The following is a 15,075-nucleotide window of genomic DNA, read 5'->3' on the forward strand; positions in this document are numbered from 1 at the left end:
CCCATGTAGACCTAGGCTAAAGTGTGTATTGGTGTCTAAGTTTTCAACAGAAAAAGTTTAACAAGTAAAAATAAATTTTAAAATGTTGGAAACATAAAAAAAAGCTTATAGGATGTGGATATAAAGAAAGAAAATATTTTGTGCAGCTGTGCAATATATTTATTTGTTTTCAGCTGTGTTATTAAAAAAGAGTCAAAACTTTAAAAAAGATTAAAAAGTATCTAAAGTACAAATGTTACAGTAATCAAAGATTAATTCTTTATTGAAGAAATATTTTTACATACATTTAGTATAGCTGAAGTGTACAGTGTTTATAAAGTCTACAGAGTGTACAGTAATGTCCTCAACCAGGGCTGGGGAACTTGTAACCGTAAGGCCACATGTCGCCTTTAGGTCTTTTAGTGCAGCCTTTTGACTGAATCCAAATTTTATAGAACAAATCCTTTTATATTTAATAATATATTTTTGTACATCTTTTTTTAAATTTTATTTTTAAAATAAACATATTTACTATTATTATTTTTAATTTTTTTAAATTTTTTTATATTTCAGCATATTATGGGGATACAAATGTTAAGGTTATGTATAATAAACATATTTAAAATACCAAAGAATAACATGCTTCAATGAAATAATCCTCACAGATTGACCGGTATAATTAGAACATTAGTAAGCCACAAGGGTTAAATTGACCACTGCTATGCTTGAAATTAGCTCTAACTTCCCCCATCTCTGAGTGATGCCAGTACGGCAAGAGGCTGGTTGGTGAGAGTTTATGGGGGTCGAGTATGCCAGTCTGTTATAAGCGTTTGACAGCAGTGTGCTCTCTTTCTGTTTGAAGTGGAATTTGTGAATAGTTGCACAGCCCAACAGCATTTTTTAATTCTGCCTTCTTAGCAACCCATCATATCAAAGAAGAAGACCAAGAGAACACTGAAGGAAGAAAACAGATTTTTTAGTGAGGACTTGTTACTGAAAACTCAGCTCTTGTTCCCAAGGCCACATCAGAAGAATGAGCACAAGTAGTTTGTGGAGAATGAAAGAGAATTTTAACACTTTGCCAGCAAAGGAGGAAAAATGATAGACCTTCTCATCTCAAAATCCAGATTTCCTAAACATAAGCAGAATACAGAGCTTTTAAAGGGAGTGATCCTAGTTCTAGGCTATTGTAGTCAACTATTCTAATTCTCATATCTTTGCCAAAGACAAAGCCTATGAACTCCTAGCCTCTCAGCCCACCTCAGGGGCTGGTGCCTGGGATGGCTGAGTTATCTCTTTTTTAAAAATTTATTTATTTATTTATTTTTTAACATTTTTGTTGCATTTTATATCTTTGCCTCTCCTTAGCAAGGGTTAGAGGTATGCCCTTCCCCTCCACAATACTCATATAAAGCACTTAACTAGCCTCAGGGATGCAGGCCAGGTTGCAGTTCCTAGAAAGAGTGAGGGAAGTTTAAAGAGACAGAAAGTATATCTTTTTCTTAGGGCCTTTCCCTCTGTTACAGATTGGGAATTGCAATATTATCTTGTTTCTGCTAAAGATAAGATCATTTGTTTGCTTTGTGATACTGTAATATGAGCATTAAAAAAATTCAGTGCTCATCATATAACGCTAATAAGGACCACAGATAAGAGGGGGAGGCATGAAAAGCTGTGTTGCAGTAATTAAAAGATGAAAGCAAAAGCAAAGACAATTCTTTCAAGCAGAAATAAGACTTGGAAATAATGCCACTGAAGCAACTTATAAAGTAGCTTATATACTCTGGGAAAAAAAGGGAAGTCATTCAGTGATGTTGAAATTGTGAAAGAATGCATTACTAAAGTTGTAGGATGCTTAGATCCTGATAACTTTTAAAAAAACAGATAATTGCCTCTTTCAAGGAAAACCATAACTGATGGGCAGCATGAATTAGCCTTCTACTTAACAGAACTTCATGCAATACTTCAAAAGGAAAATATATGTTATTCAATTGCTTCAGATGAATCAACTGATACTACTGATTTGGCATAGGTTTTATACTTCATTCGTGTCATAACAGAAGATAATCTTTGCTATGAAGAGTTACTTGCTTTGAGCACTCTTACAAACAGAACATGGGGAATAGATATCTTTAACAACTTTCAAGTAAATGTCATGAAGTTGGACTGAATTTGCTAAATGTAGTGAGTGTATGTACAGATGATGTACCTTCCATGACAGGAAAACATGAAGGGTTTATTGCACAGATTTAAAAAATGTATTATCAGATCCAGATGGTCTCATTTCTTTTCACTGCCTCTTGCATCAGCAAAATCTTGGTGCTAAAACTACTATTTTAAGTGACACTTGGCAACAAGTTATAAGCATTGTTAACTATACCCATGTAAATGTAGCAGGGCATTTTCAGTTTTGTAATATGCTCAAGTTGAATGATGAGGTATTCAATGTGAACTTGCCATATCATTCTAAAGTGCATTGGCTATCCCAGGGATAAGTGTTAGCAAAAATTTGATCTCTGTGAGAACAGATAGTTAAATTTTATGAAGAACAGAACTGGCAATGTGAATTATTGAAAGAAGATTTCTGTAAGAGTGTATCATTTCTGTGTGATATCATGTCAAATCAAAACAACTTGAATATTTCTTTGTAAGGTAAAACTAAGTTTATATATGATGTGTGGCAAAAAATTTAAGCATTTCAATAAAAGCTATCTTTTTTCAAAATACTTCTTCAACAGGAAATTTCAGATGAACACTTTTCCCAGTTAGCAAAAGTCATAAATGAGCAGGATGATATATATGCAAATCATATGAGGAATGAACAGATGTTATGGAGCTATTAATTGGAGAATGCAATGAAAGGTTCACTGACTTTGAGAATAATGACATCACACTCAAATTAGTATTTCAGCCTCAACTAGTTGATATTGCCAAGGCACCTAAAGAAATACAGATGGAATTGATCGAGTTCTCAGTAGATGACATTCTGAAGTTATTGTTTGATTCTAAGAAAAATCCAATTGAAATATGGAAAAATGTAGTAGAAATCCATACCTTTGGCAACATGCCCAAATAATGCTTTCTTGCTTTTCAACCACTTATTGCTGCGAATCTACATTCTCCTACCTAACTAACCGAAATCAAGATCCCTTTAAGGGTCAAATGACTGAGGCCGGGCGCGGTGGCTCACGCCTGTAATCCTAGCCCTCTGGGAGGCCGAGGAGGGTGGATTGCTCAAGGTCAGGAGTTCGAAACCACCCTGAGCATGAGCGAGACCCCGTCTCTACTATAAATAGAAACAAATTAATTGGCCAACTAATATATATACAAAAAATTAGCCGGGCATGGTGGTGCATGCCTGTAGTCCCAGCTACTCAGGAGGCTGAGGCAGGAGGATTGCTTGAGCCCAGGAGTTTGAGGTTGCTGTGAGTTAGGCTGACGCCATGGCACTCACTCTAGCCTGGGCAACAAAGTGAGACTCTGTCTCAAAAAAAAAAAAAAAAAAAAAAAAGGTTCAAATGACTGAAACCCATCTAGAGGATCAACTGAAATGGTGGACCTCCATGCTGCAACCAAATATTCAAATGCTTTCCAAGAAAAAGCAGACACAACAAAATCATCAAAAGGTTAGTTAACTTTAAAATTAACAAATAATTTTCACTTTTTATATCATTAAGTACATAGGAGTTAGATTTTTACAAAATAATGTACATCTTTAAGTATATTTGGTTGAAGTTTCTTGAATGTGGCCTTATTTGATTAGAGCTAAATTAATGTGGCCTTCCAGCATGCAAAGTTTCCCCACTCCTGCTCTAAATCTTCGCATTCAGTCACACATTCGTTTATGACTCATCCATAGCAATTTCTAGTCCTTCAGGCTCTTCTCATGGTAAGTGCTCAATAGAAGTGTACAGTTTTTATCTTTTATATATGCTATATTTTTACTGTACCTCTTCTAGGTTTAGATCTGTTTAGGTACACAAATATATAACATCGTGCTACAATTGTCTACAATATCCAGTGCAGTAACATAGTGTGCAGGTTTTTTTCCTAGGAGTTATAGATTATACCATATAGCCTAGGTATGTATTAGGCTATACCCTCTAGGTTTGGATAAGCACACTCAATGATGTTTGTACAACGTTGAAATCACCTAACGATGAACTTCTCAAAATTTTTTTTCATCGTTAAGCGATGCATGACTATAACGAAATTGGTTACCATAGTATACAAAATTGTTTCAAAAAGGAACCTAAAATGCTCTTTTCCAGAAACAAGAGTTTTTATATTTGAAGTAAGGAGAATCTCTCTTGCTTAGAAGAGATTGGTCATTGGTACTTTTCCCTAAAAGGGTCCAGTCCTCCTTATGGACATAATAAGAAGGATGAATTTTTCAGTCTACCTGAAAGCAGAGGCAGCCATGTGTCTCTTTTGAGCAATAGAATGTAAGAGGAAGTGATGTTTGTCATCACTAATGATAATAAATGTCTAATGGCTAATGTCTAAAAGGCTAATGATATAAAAGTCAATGGGCAGTTTCCCAAGTTTACTTTTTTCCTTTCTAACTGTGCAGCATAAAGATGAAAGCTCCTGCAATGCTGAGTTCCTGAGTAAAGGTGATCTAGGGCAGAGTTGCCCACCTGGCCTGCAGTGGTCATAGATAATGCATAAGAAATAAGCTCATGTTGTTCTGAGGCATTGAGATTATGAGTTTCTTTGAAACTTCAGATCAACTTAACCTATCCTGACTTTACACCTGATCTAAAGTATTTTTGTTTATTTTCCAATTTTGTAATTATGTTCAAGTTATATAAGTGATTAGTATAGTCTACATTTTTTTTTTCTTTTTGGAGGATTAAAACCACTTCCTGACTAAGAAATTCAAAAGTAATGAGTGGATTGCATCGTGAGCAAAGCATTCAGCCCATTGCTTCCAGGCCTTTTGCAATTGTTTTAATGATTCTGAATATTCATTGGATACCCGGATTCATGGAGCAATATGTCTATACACTGTTAGGGATTTCTGTGATGCTGCCAAAATTTCCATTTTCTGTGTATATAAATGAAACTCTCTTGCATTTATGAAAACAGAAAATTCTTTGAGGTTTCCTTAACTGGTATTAAACTGTCTCAGTACCACCATTTCAGTGGGTTTGGCATCCACAGGGAAAACTTTTCTCTATCCTATTTCCTCAAGATGGGGTGCTTCAACAGGCAGAACAGCCAGAAACATTCCGGAGTATATCCACAATCCAAATACTCTCTTGGGAGTGGGTATGAAGATAATATAGCAGTATCCCACTCAATTTTGTGGACTTTTGTGCATTCTGACTTGACAATCCACACCGATCTAGAAGCATATGGATTTCTTTATTCATTTCCTTTGCAGAAGAGTAGTTCAGGAATCATTTTTGCATATATCCACATTGCCCCTCCCCACCTCTGTCTGTCTTATCATTTGGAGGCTACAGAGGAATTAAATTCATTTTGAAGGAGTGTTATGAATATGACTGTGACAATTACTTGATTAAATACTCAAAAGAGATAATCCTACCCAGAGACCATGTCACAAAGGGGAATCATGATTATTATCAATTACTGTTCATTTTCCATAAACATGGACCTGAGCCAAACTTAGGGGAAAACTATAAATTTGGCAAATGATGTATTTGGTGTATTTGGCATCTTCCATCTGTCTCATTCTTTACCCTTTCAGCTCTTGTTCTGGGTTTATTATTTTTTGTTGGGCACCAAAACTCTTATTAGATTGGGAATTTTGTTTCCAGACCAGAACCCTTAACATCTCCCAACATACACACTCTGGAAATACTGTCCTATGTCATTTGTCACTAAATTAGGGCATCATTATAGATCTAAATCCAGAGTGATATGGAATCCCTGTTGCTGAAATGGATTCCAGTTTCCAGGAAAAGTGCAGGGTACGTTTTTAAGATGTTTTTAGATGTTAAGCAGCTTACTTAAGTTCATATTTCACCTGTAGGCAAACAAAGTATAGCATTTTAACAGGCTGCCAATTATATATGGATTTTCAGTATTAGAGGATGGTCAATCATAAAGAAACTTTTGGACTTAGGGCTATTACTGCAGCCTGTTTTTAGCTGACGTTGTAAATGACTCTGCCACAATGATTGCATTCTGCTCACCTTAGGTTGCATTCATGCATCTTGAAGAATTAACCTCAGTTCCAGAGGCAGTATCTGCAAAATCTAAGCCAATCACGGCAATCCTACTCTCTTACCATGGTGAATGTCTTAAGGATGGGCCAATAAGCATAAGGATTTATTGAGGAGCATGGAAGTGACCTAATTCCAGGACAACAAATGGGTGAAGACATTCCCTTACAGCTTCTTGGGGAAGAGCTCCCTCTATTTTTTGAAAGATCTTTAGAAGTGACCCTTTGTCTCCTTTCCAGAGAAGATGAAGGAAGAAATAGCATGAGGAGGTGGCACTCATCTTGACATCACAAGGGGGTGCTTGCTTTGCAGTGATTTAGACATCCAAAAGCTGAAAAAGAGGTGGGTAAATGGATCCTTGATAATGTCATTAAGCCACTAAACCAAAGCTGCCCTGCAGTTCATGTTTCCTCTGCATTTCCTTCCAATTAAATAAAATCTGCAAATCTCTTTTATTTTTTAACAATTTCATTTTTTTATTTGCAACCAAATCATTCCTTCACTGCAATGTTCTCTAAGAATAATGGTCTCTAGATACTTTTAAAAACATCCACCTACGCCCCGTGCCCAGATGATTCATATTACAGTCATGCATAGGTTAATGATGGAGATACATTTTGAAAACTGTGTTGTTAGGCAGATTTCTTCACTGTGTGAATGACACAGAGGGTGCTTACACAAACCTAGATGGTATAGCCTACTCCATATCTAGATTGTACAGTGTAGACTATCACTCTTAGGCTACAAACCTGTACAGCATGTTACTGTATTAAACCCAGTAGACAACTATAAAACAATGTTATCTATTTGTCTAAACAGATCTAAACATAGAAAAGGTACAGTAAAAATACAATATAAAAAATTAAAAAGGGTGTATTTTTATAGGGCACTTACCATGAATGGAGATTACAAGACTGGAAGATGCTCTTGGTGAGTCAGTGAGTAGTGAGTGAATGTGAAGGCCTAGGACATTGCTGTATACTGCTGTAGACGTCATAAATGCTGTACACTTAAGCTACATTTATAAAAATATTATTCTTATATTATTCAAAAATAAATTAACTTAGTGTATTATAACATTTTTACTTCCTATACTTATATTTAACTTTTTGACACTTTTTCTAATCATATTTAGCATAAAATATAAATACATTTTACAGCTGCCCAGAAATGTTTTTCTGTATATCTTTATCCTGTAAGCTTTCTTATTTTTAAAAAAAATAATTTTTTCTTTATTTTTTAAATAACTGGCAGAAAGCAGCGAGTTTGTTTACACCAGTGTCAACACAAATATGTGAGTAATTTCTTACCCTACAAAGTTACAATGGCTAGGATGTCTCTAGGTAATAGTAAATCTTCAGCTCTATTATAATCTTATAGGGCATGGGACCACAGTCTGTCATTGACCAAAGCATTATTAGGTGGTGTATGGCCATAAAATGAGTCCATAAAAACTTGGATCTGTTTGTCAGATAAATTTATGTTAAAAATACCTTTGAAGAGTCTCTCTCTGTTTGAATAAGAGTAATGCTAATAACCATGATTAAACCTGCATATACCTCAATCAATACAAATATTTGAAAAAACACTACAGTTATTTTTGCTCACAGGAATTATAATATATTTTAGTAGTAAATACAGACACTGAAGTTAGGTTTGGTTAATAATGCACAGATATGTTTAAAAATATAAATTTTATAATCTTGCTTTTTGTGTCTCAGGCATTCATTTATACCTAATAACATAATACATGTATTAATGGATTATATTTTTAAAGTAAAGATTAAATTCATTAATTTAGCACAGGAGAATATTTTTATTAATATTTTTTAGAAAAATAAAAAAAAATGAGAAGGAAAAAAGAACTACGAAAGCAACCACAGGTAAACACATAAAATTTATTTATATAACTCCAGAATCTCTATAACTGATATTTTCACTCAATTACTCAATTATAGTGACCCTAAATCCTAGTCCCCTATGTGGATGTAGTTGGATATTCTTTTCCACCTCACCATTCTTTATATCTTTATTTCATTTATTTCTTTTCTTAGTAAACAGTTTCCTAGTTTATGGGCTGTCTGTGACTCAATTTCCTCATGTATAAAATGAGGGTTTTTTGTTTGTTTGTTTGTTTTTTACTTTTTAAGGCTTAAATGAGCCAATGTCTGTAACGTTCTTAGGACACTCCCTGGAACACAATATGCATTTATTTAATGCCCTTGCATATTAATTACTATTACTAATCACTGATGATATTATAAAAAAATGTAGGAAACATTTTTATGTCATTCTTTATAAATGTAATCTTATTGGACACACAGTACTGTATAAAAAGTATGCATCACAACATAGTTTACTTTTGTTTTTTTGTTTCTTCCATAGTTACATTGTTTCTAGTTTTGAGGGTTTTAAAATTTTTATTTTACTATTATTAATAGCCATGTAATGAATACCCTTATCTACATATCTTTGAATACAACTTATTTCCTTAGGATCTAGACTCGGAATTGGAATCACTAGGCAAATGGATATGCCAGTGTGACATACCTCTTCCAAATATTTCATGGAGTCTCCTATATTTACCTTCCTTACAGTTGGTTGGGGCCTAATTCTGGCCAATGGGCTATGTACTAAACTAAGTTGTGTCACTTCTTTGTATGCAATTTCCAGGGTAAGAACTTTGAACATTTTCTTTTCTCCACCTTAGTGATTCATGGGGACTTGTATTAAATCGTGTAGAGTTTTCTGGACCTACCTAAAGCCAACTTACATGAGTGAGAAGCAGGCAGTTTTGGTGTTCAGTACTGAGACTTGGGGTCTCTTTGCTACAACACAAATAGCATACTGCTACAGTACAGTAGTCCTCCTTTATCTATCTGCAGTTTTGTGTTCCATGGTTTCAGTTACCCAAGGTCAATTTTTGTCTGAAAATATTGTACCATACAATAAGATATTTTGAGAGTGAGAGAGACCACATTCACATAACTTTTATTACAGTAAATTGTTATAATTGTTCTACTTCATTATTAGTTATTATTATTAATCTTTTAATATGCCTAATTGATAAATTAAACTTTATCATAGATATGTATTATAGGACAAAAACATAACATATATAGGATTTGGTACTATCCGTGATTTCAGGCATCCACTGGGGGTCTTGGAACATATACTCCATGGATAAGGTGGGACTACCATACTGATTTAGCAGTTCGGTGGCAGGAGTTGAGGAGATTGAAATCAGAGGTTGGTAGGATAGTGATCCATATTTTGGCAGTGAGACAATAATTGGCAATAATATCTGTCTTCGTCCATTCCAGCTGCTATAACAAAACAACTGTAAGTAGGTAATTTGTAAAGAACAGAAATACATTTCCTCACATTTTTGGAGGTGGGATATCCAAAATCATGGCACCAGTAGATCTGGTGTCTGGTGAAGGCCACAGTCTCTGCCTTAAGTATGGGGCTTTGAATGCTGTGTCCTCATATGGCATACAAATAGAATGGAACAAATCTACTCCTTCAAACTGTTTTATAAAGACTCTAATCTTATCCATGAGGGTTCTACCCTCATGACACTTAATTACCTTAAGTCCCCACTTTTTAATACTATCACATTGATGATTCAGTTTCAACATATAAATTTTGAGGGACATATTTAGACCATAGCTTTTCACCATTGGCCCTCAAAATGTACCTCTCACGTGTAACATACATACATTCCATTCCAATAGTCCCCAAAGTCTTAACTCATTTCAGCATAACTCCAAAGCCTAAAGCCCAGAGTATCATCTAAATCAGATATGGGTAAGATTCAAGGTAAGATTCATCCTCAAGAAAATTGCTCTCTAGCTGTGAACATGTGAGATCTAACAAGTTATATACTTCAAAATACAATGGCTGGACAAGCATAGGGTAGACATTCATATTCCAAGAGGGAGCAAGAGGAAAGAAGAAAGGAATACCAGGTCCTAAGTAAGTCCAAAAGCCAACAAGACAAACAATATTGAATCTTGAGGCTTAAGATTAATCTTTGACTCCATGTCCCACCTTCTGGATACAGTGGGGCAGAGGTTGTGCCTCCAAGGCCCTAGGGGAACCCACCCCACAGCTTTTCTGGGCACAGCCCACACAGCAGCTCTCACAGGTGTGAGTGAGTGCCTCCAGCCCTCCCAGGCTAGCATCGCACACTGGTGGCTCTACAGTTATGAGATCTAAGGGGCAACTCTGCCCCCATGGTTCCACTAGACATCACCCTAGTGGGGATTCTCTATGGAGACCCTGAGATTCTTTGAGTCATCCTTTGAAATCTAGGTACAGGTAGCCATACCCTGTAGGCATAGCTCTTGCACTCTGTGTAACTGCAGAGTTAGTACCACATGGATGCTACTGTGATTTATGGCCTGTACCTTTCAGAGGCAGCCCAAGCCATACCTGGGCCCACTTGAGCCATAGCTGGGATGGCCAAGGAGCATTGTATCTAGATGTGAGGAGCAGAGACTTGAGGCGGCACAAGGCAGCAAATGCTGAATACCTGTGGGTGTCTGAGGCTCCTCTTTTGACAAATTTCTGTCACCCATGCTTTGGCACTCACTCTGGGCCTATGGTGGGAGTGGCAGCACTGATAACTTCTAGAATGCTTAGGAAACACCCTCCATTGTCCTGAAGAACAGCACCTGGCTTCCTTCTATCCATATTAATCTCCTTATCAAAGTGTCACCTGGGCACACACCCTTTGTGCTTTTTCACTCTTTACATGACCAAGCTGAGAATTCTCCAAATTGTTAAATTTTCCTTCCCTTTTGATAATTAGTTTCATCTTTAATTTGTTTTTCTCTTCTCACATTTTACTATAAGTAGTCAAGAGAAGCCATGCAGCACCTTGAACACTTTGCCCAGAAATTTCTTCCACCAATATACTACCTAGTTTATCATCACTAAGACACAAATTCTGCCTTTCACAAAGTATTAGGACATGCATACAATTCAGCGAAATTCTTTACCACTTTGTAACAAGGATAGTTTGCTTTCAGTTTTCAATAGGATAATTCTTATTTCCATCTAAGACTTCATAAGAATGGCCTTTACTGTCTGTATTTCTACCAACATTCTGACCACAACCGTGCAGATCATCTCTAAGATGGCTTAGGCTCTTTCTACAGCTAGTCTCTTCTCCTGAGCCCTCACCAGAATAACCCATAATGCTCCCTTTATGGCAGTCTAGGCTTTTTCTAGAATGCACTTCCAAACTGTTCTAGCCCCTACCTGTTACCTAATTCCAAAGCTACTTCCACATTTTCAGGTACTTGTAGCAATACCCCAAACTTTGTACCAATTTTTGTCTGTCGAAGTCCATTCCTGCTGCAATAACATAATGACTGAGACTGGGTAATTTATGAAGAATATAAATCTATTTTGGAGTCTAGGAAGTCCAAGACAAGGTACCAGCAGGTGTGGTGTCTGGTGATTGCCACAGTTTCTCCAAAATAGCACCTTGAGTGATGTGTCTTCACATGACAGAAAAGCAGAAGAGAACAAAACTACTCCCTCAAGCTCTTTTACAAGGAGGGCCTTACTCCCATCCATGAGGGGTCCCATTCTCAGGACTTAATCACATATAGGCATTTCTTTTTAATTCTGTCACATTAGCAATGGTGTTTAAACATATGAATTTGGGGGAACACATTGCCATCAAAAAACCACTATATATCCAATGTATTTTTAGGTTTATTTGAAATATTGGAAAATAGGACATCAGTAGTGTGCATTGAATGCCATTGGCCACTATTGACAAGGTATTGTAAAAAATATAAGCTCAGCAATGATTGGCCAACTTGCGAGTGGAATTAAAGGGAAATATAAAGTTCATTAATTCTGCAATTTTCAGGGTTGGAAACGATACCTGCTTATTAATTCCAAACAATAAAAGTAAAGATTATACAGTCAAAAATATCAAGTAAAGCTTTCAACTGATTAAGTGTTCTTAGGACAAAGACTAGACTAAAATGTAGTGCCTTACATGTAATAAAAAAACTATTAATGAAATATTATATTTTTGGTACAAGTGTTAAAAATCACTTTTTAATTCAGGCTGGCCACGTTACAGTTTTTCAAGAGCTACATTTGGCTAGTGGCTATGCATTAGACAATATGGGCCTAGCTACTCTAACAAATTGGCCCTATATTTTTTTTCAGACTATTATGGGGTACAAACATTTTGGTTACAAGAATTGCTTTTATTCCATTTGAGTCAAAGTTATAAGTGTGCTCATCTCCAGATAGTGTGCATTGTACCCATTAATTGTGAATTTACCCATCCCTTTATTCTTGATTGATTTCCAATGAATTTTATTTCCACATGTGCACATTAGTGTTGATCGACTAGTTCCAATTTAATGGTGAATACATGTGGTGTTTGTTTTTCCATTCTTATGATATTTCACTTAGAAGAATGGTCTCTGGTTATATCCAGGTTAATACAAGAGGTGCTATATCACCATTGTTTCTTAGAGCTGAATAGTACTCCATGGTATATATATATATATATATATATATACCACATTTTATTAATCCACTCATGAATTGATGGGCACTTGGGTTGTTTCCACATCTTTGTAATTGTGAATTATGTTGCTATAAACATTTTAGTGCAGGTGTCATTTTTATAGAATGTCTTTTTAATTTTCCTTTGGGTAAATATCCAGTAGTGGGATTGCTGGATCAAATGGCAGTTCTACTTTTAGTTCTTTGAGGTATCTCCATATTCCTTCTCATAGAGGTTGTATGGCCCTATATTTGAATAGTTACTTTCAACAACAAGAAGAATCATCACCTTCTTGATATCTAAGGTTAGAAAGTGTGATGGTTAACTTTATGTGTCATCTTGAAGGGTGAGATTAACATTTAAATCAATGAACTGTTAGTAAGTCAATTGCCCTCCATAATATGTGTGAGAACAATCCAATCAGATGAAGGCCTGAGTAGAACAAATGGACCAGTCTCCCTGAACAAGAGGTAATATACCATCAGAGTGCCTTCATACTCAAATACTTTAACTGAAGTCATTAATTCCCACCTTCTTTTATGTTGTTCTCCTTTATCATAAGGGCTGGAAATCAAAAGCTACATTTTCCAGAATACATTATAGCTAAGATCTTAGATGCAATTGAGTCCCACTAATGAGTTACACTTGTAGGATTTCTGGATGATAAAATTGAGGAAAAATCTTGCTTCAATTAAGGTCCGACAGACAGTTTTTCCATTGCTCAATTCTACATTCCTTCATCTAGTAACTGAAGCAGTTGTAATGGAAGCAGTAATTCTAGCAACAGCCACAAATATTTTCCTGTTCTCTATACCACAGCTATAGTACTACAACCCTGAAAGCAGAAGTCTAGGTCCAGTGACGCTGTCAGACACTTATTCCTCTAGCCTTCCCACAATTTTCTAAGTACCTAATTCCTTTTGTCTTGATATACTTACAGCGGTTTCTGTTTCCTACATTACACCTAACTGGTAGAATAATATGTTATAGTTAATAAATTGCTTGATTAAGAAAATATGGATTAGTTATACTAAATGCTAAGCAGTTATAACAAAAACATCTTAAAATATAGTTAGCTAAATAAAATACAAATTCATTTCTTCTTTTTTTTTTATTTTAGCATAGTATGGGCGTATAACTGTTAAGGTTACATATATTGCCCGTGCCCCCACCCCGGCTCCAGTCAGAGCCTCAAGCGTGACCAGATATCCATACATTTTTATCATTTTGTTAGTATTTTATCAAAAGTGAGCATTTTAAAAGTGTATAGATTTTACCATTACATTAATTTTCCTCAAATCTCAAGCATTAGGAAGGTGGTGGCTATCATTTAAGAGCTTGTGCCAACAAGATTAGGAGTAAAGCAGGTGGAGGCTGCCTATGTGAGTGCTGTACAGACCCTTATAGATCTGTAAGGAGTTTTCAGTGGCTTATTAATATATTAAACCAAATCAGAGAAATAAAATTAGATTAGGGTTGAAAGATTCCTTTGGAAAGGAGGTTTGTCAAACATAGAATGTGACACATACTCTCATGCCAGTTTATTTTATTGGCACAACTATTTTTGTTGCACATTTTGGAAATCCATCTTAAGTTGACTTCAAAGAATATGTTGGTTCACAAACCGAAAAATTCCAGGCTTCTAGCAAACGTGGATTCAGATTCTCAAATACTGTCGTCAGGACTCCATCTCATTCTTTTCATTTCAATGTTACTATTCTCTTTTGAGCCAATGCTAAGACAATACCTCCTTAGTTGGTAGCAAGGCGGAAGCAAACAATTCTATTCTCTTAGCTATGTGAGAAGGGACAAACTTCTTTTTCAATAAAATTCCAATAAAAGTTCCTAAGGCTAACAGGAATTGATATAAATGAGGTCATGTACTCATCCCTAAATCACATTAGGTGATATAAAATTAGCTCTAACAAACACATGTAATGACATTGGGCAATTGAGTTCTTTCCCAGTGAAAATTAGTGAGTTCTCACTAGAAGAAGGGGGTATGGTTATTAAGTAGACAATTCTTTTTAAGTCAATTTCCAGCTATACGGTCAGTACACTTAAGATATATAAACCATTTACTTAAAGATATATCTTATAGATTCATATGTTAATATTTTAAATTTTAGAATCAAATTTAGTAATCTTTTTGGATTAAAATATTTCTATGTTAAATGTAGAAAATAGCACATAATAGGTGCATAATAAAAATTTGTTGAGTAAGTAAATATATTTGCTTTGGCAAAATTTATCAGTTATCTATTGCTACATTAAAAACAGTCCTCAAAATATTATAGCTTAAAACAATAGCTGTTTATTTTTTCATGACTCTTTGGGTCAGCAATTTGGTCAGAG

The sequence above is a fragment of the Microcebus murinus genome, chromosome 3 (genome assembly GCF_040939455.1).
Source record: "Microcebus murinus isolate Inina chromosome 3, M.murinus_Inina_mat1.0, whole genome shotgun sequence".
NCBI lineage: Eukaryota > Metazoa > Chordata > Mammalia > Primates > Cheirogaleidae > Microcebus > Microcebus murinus.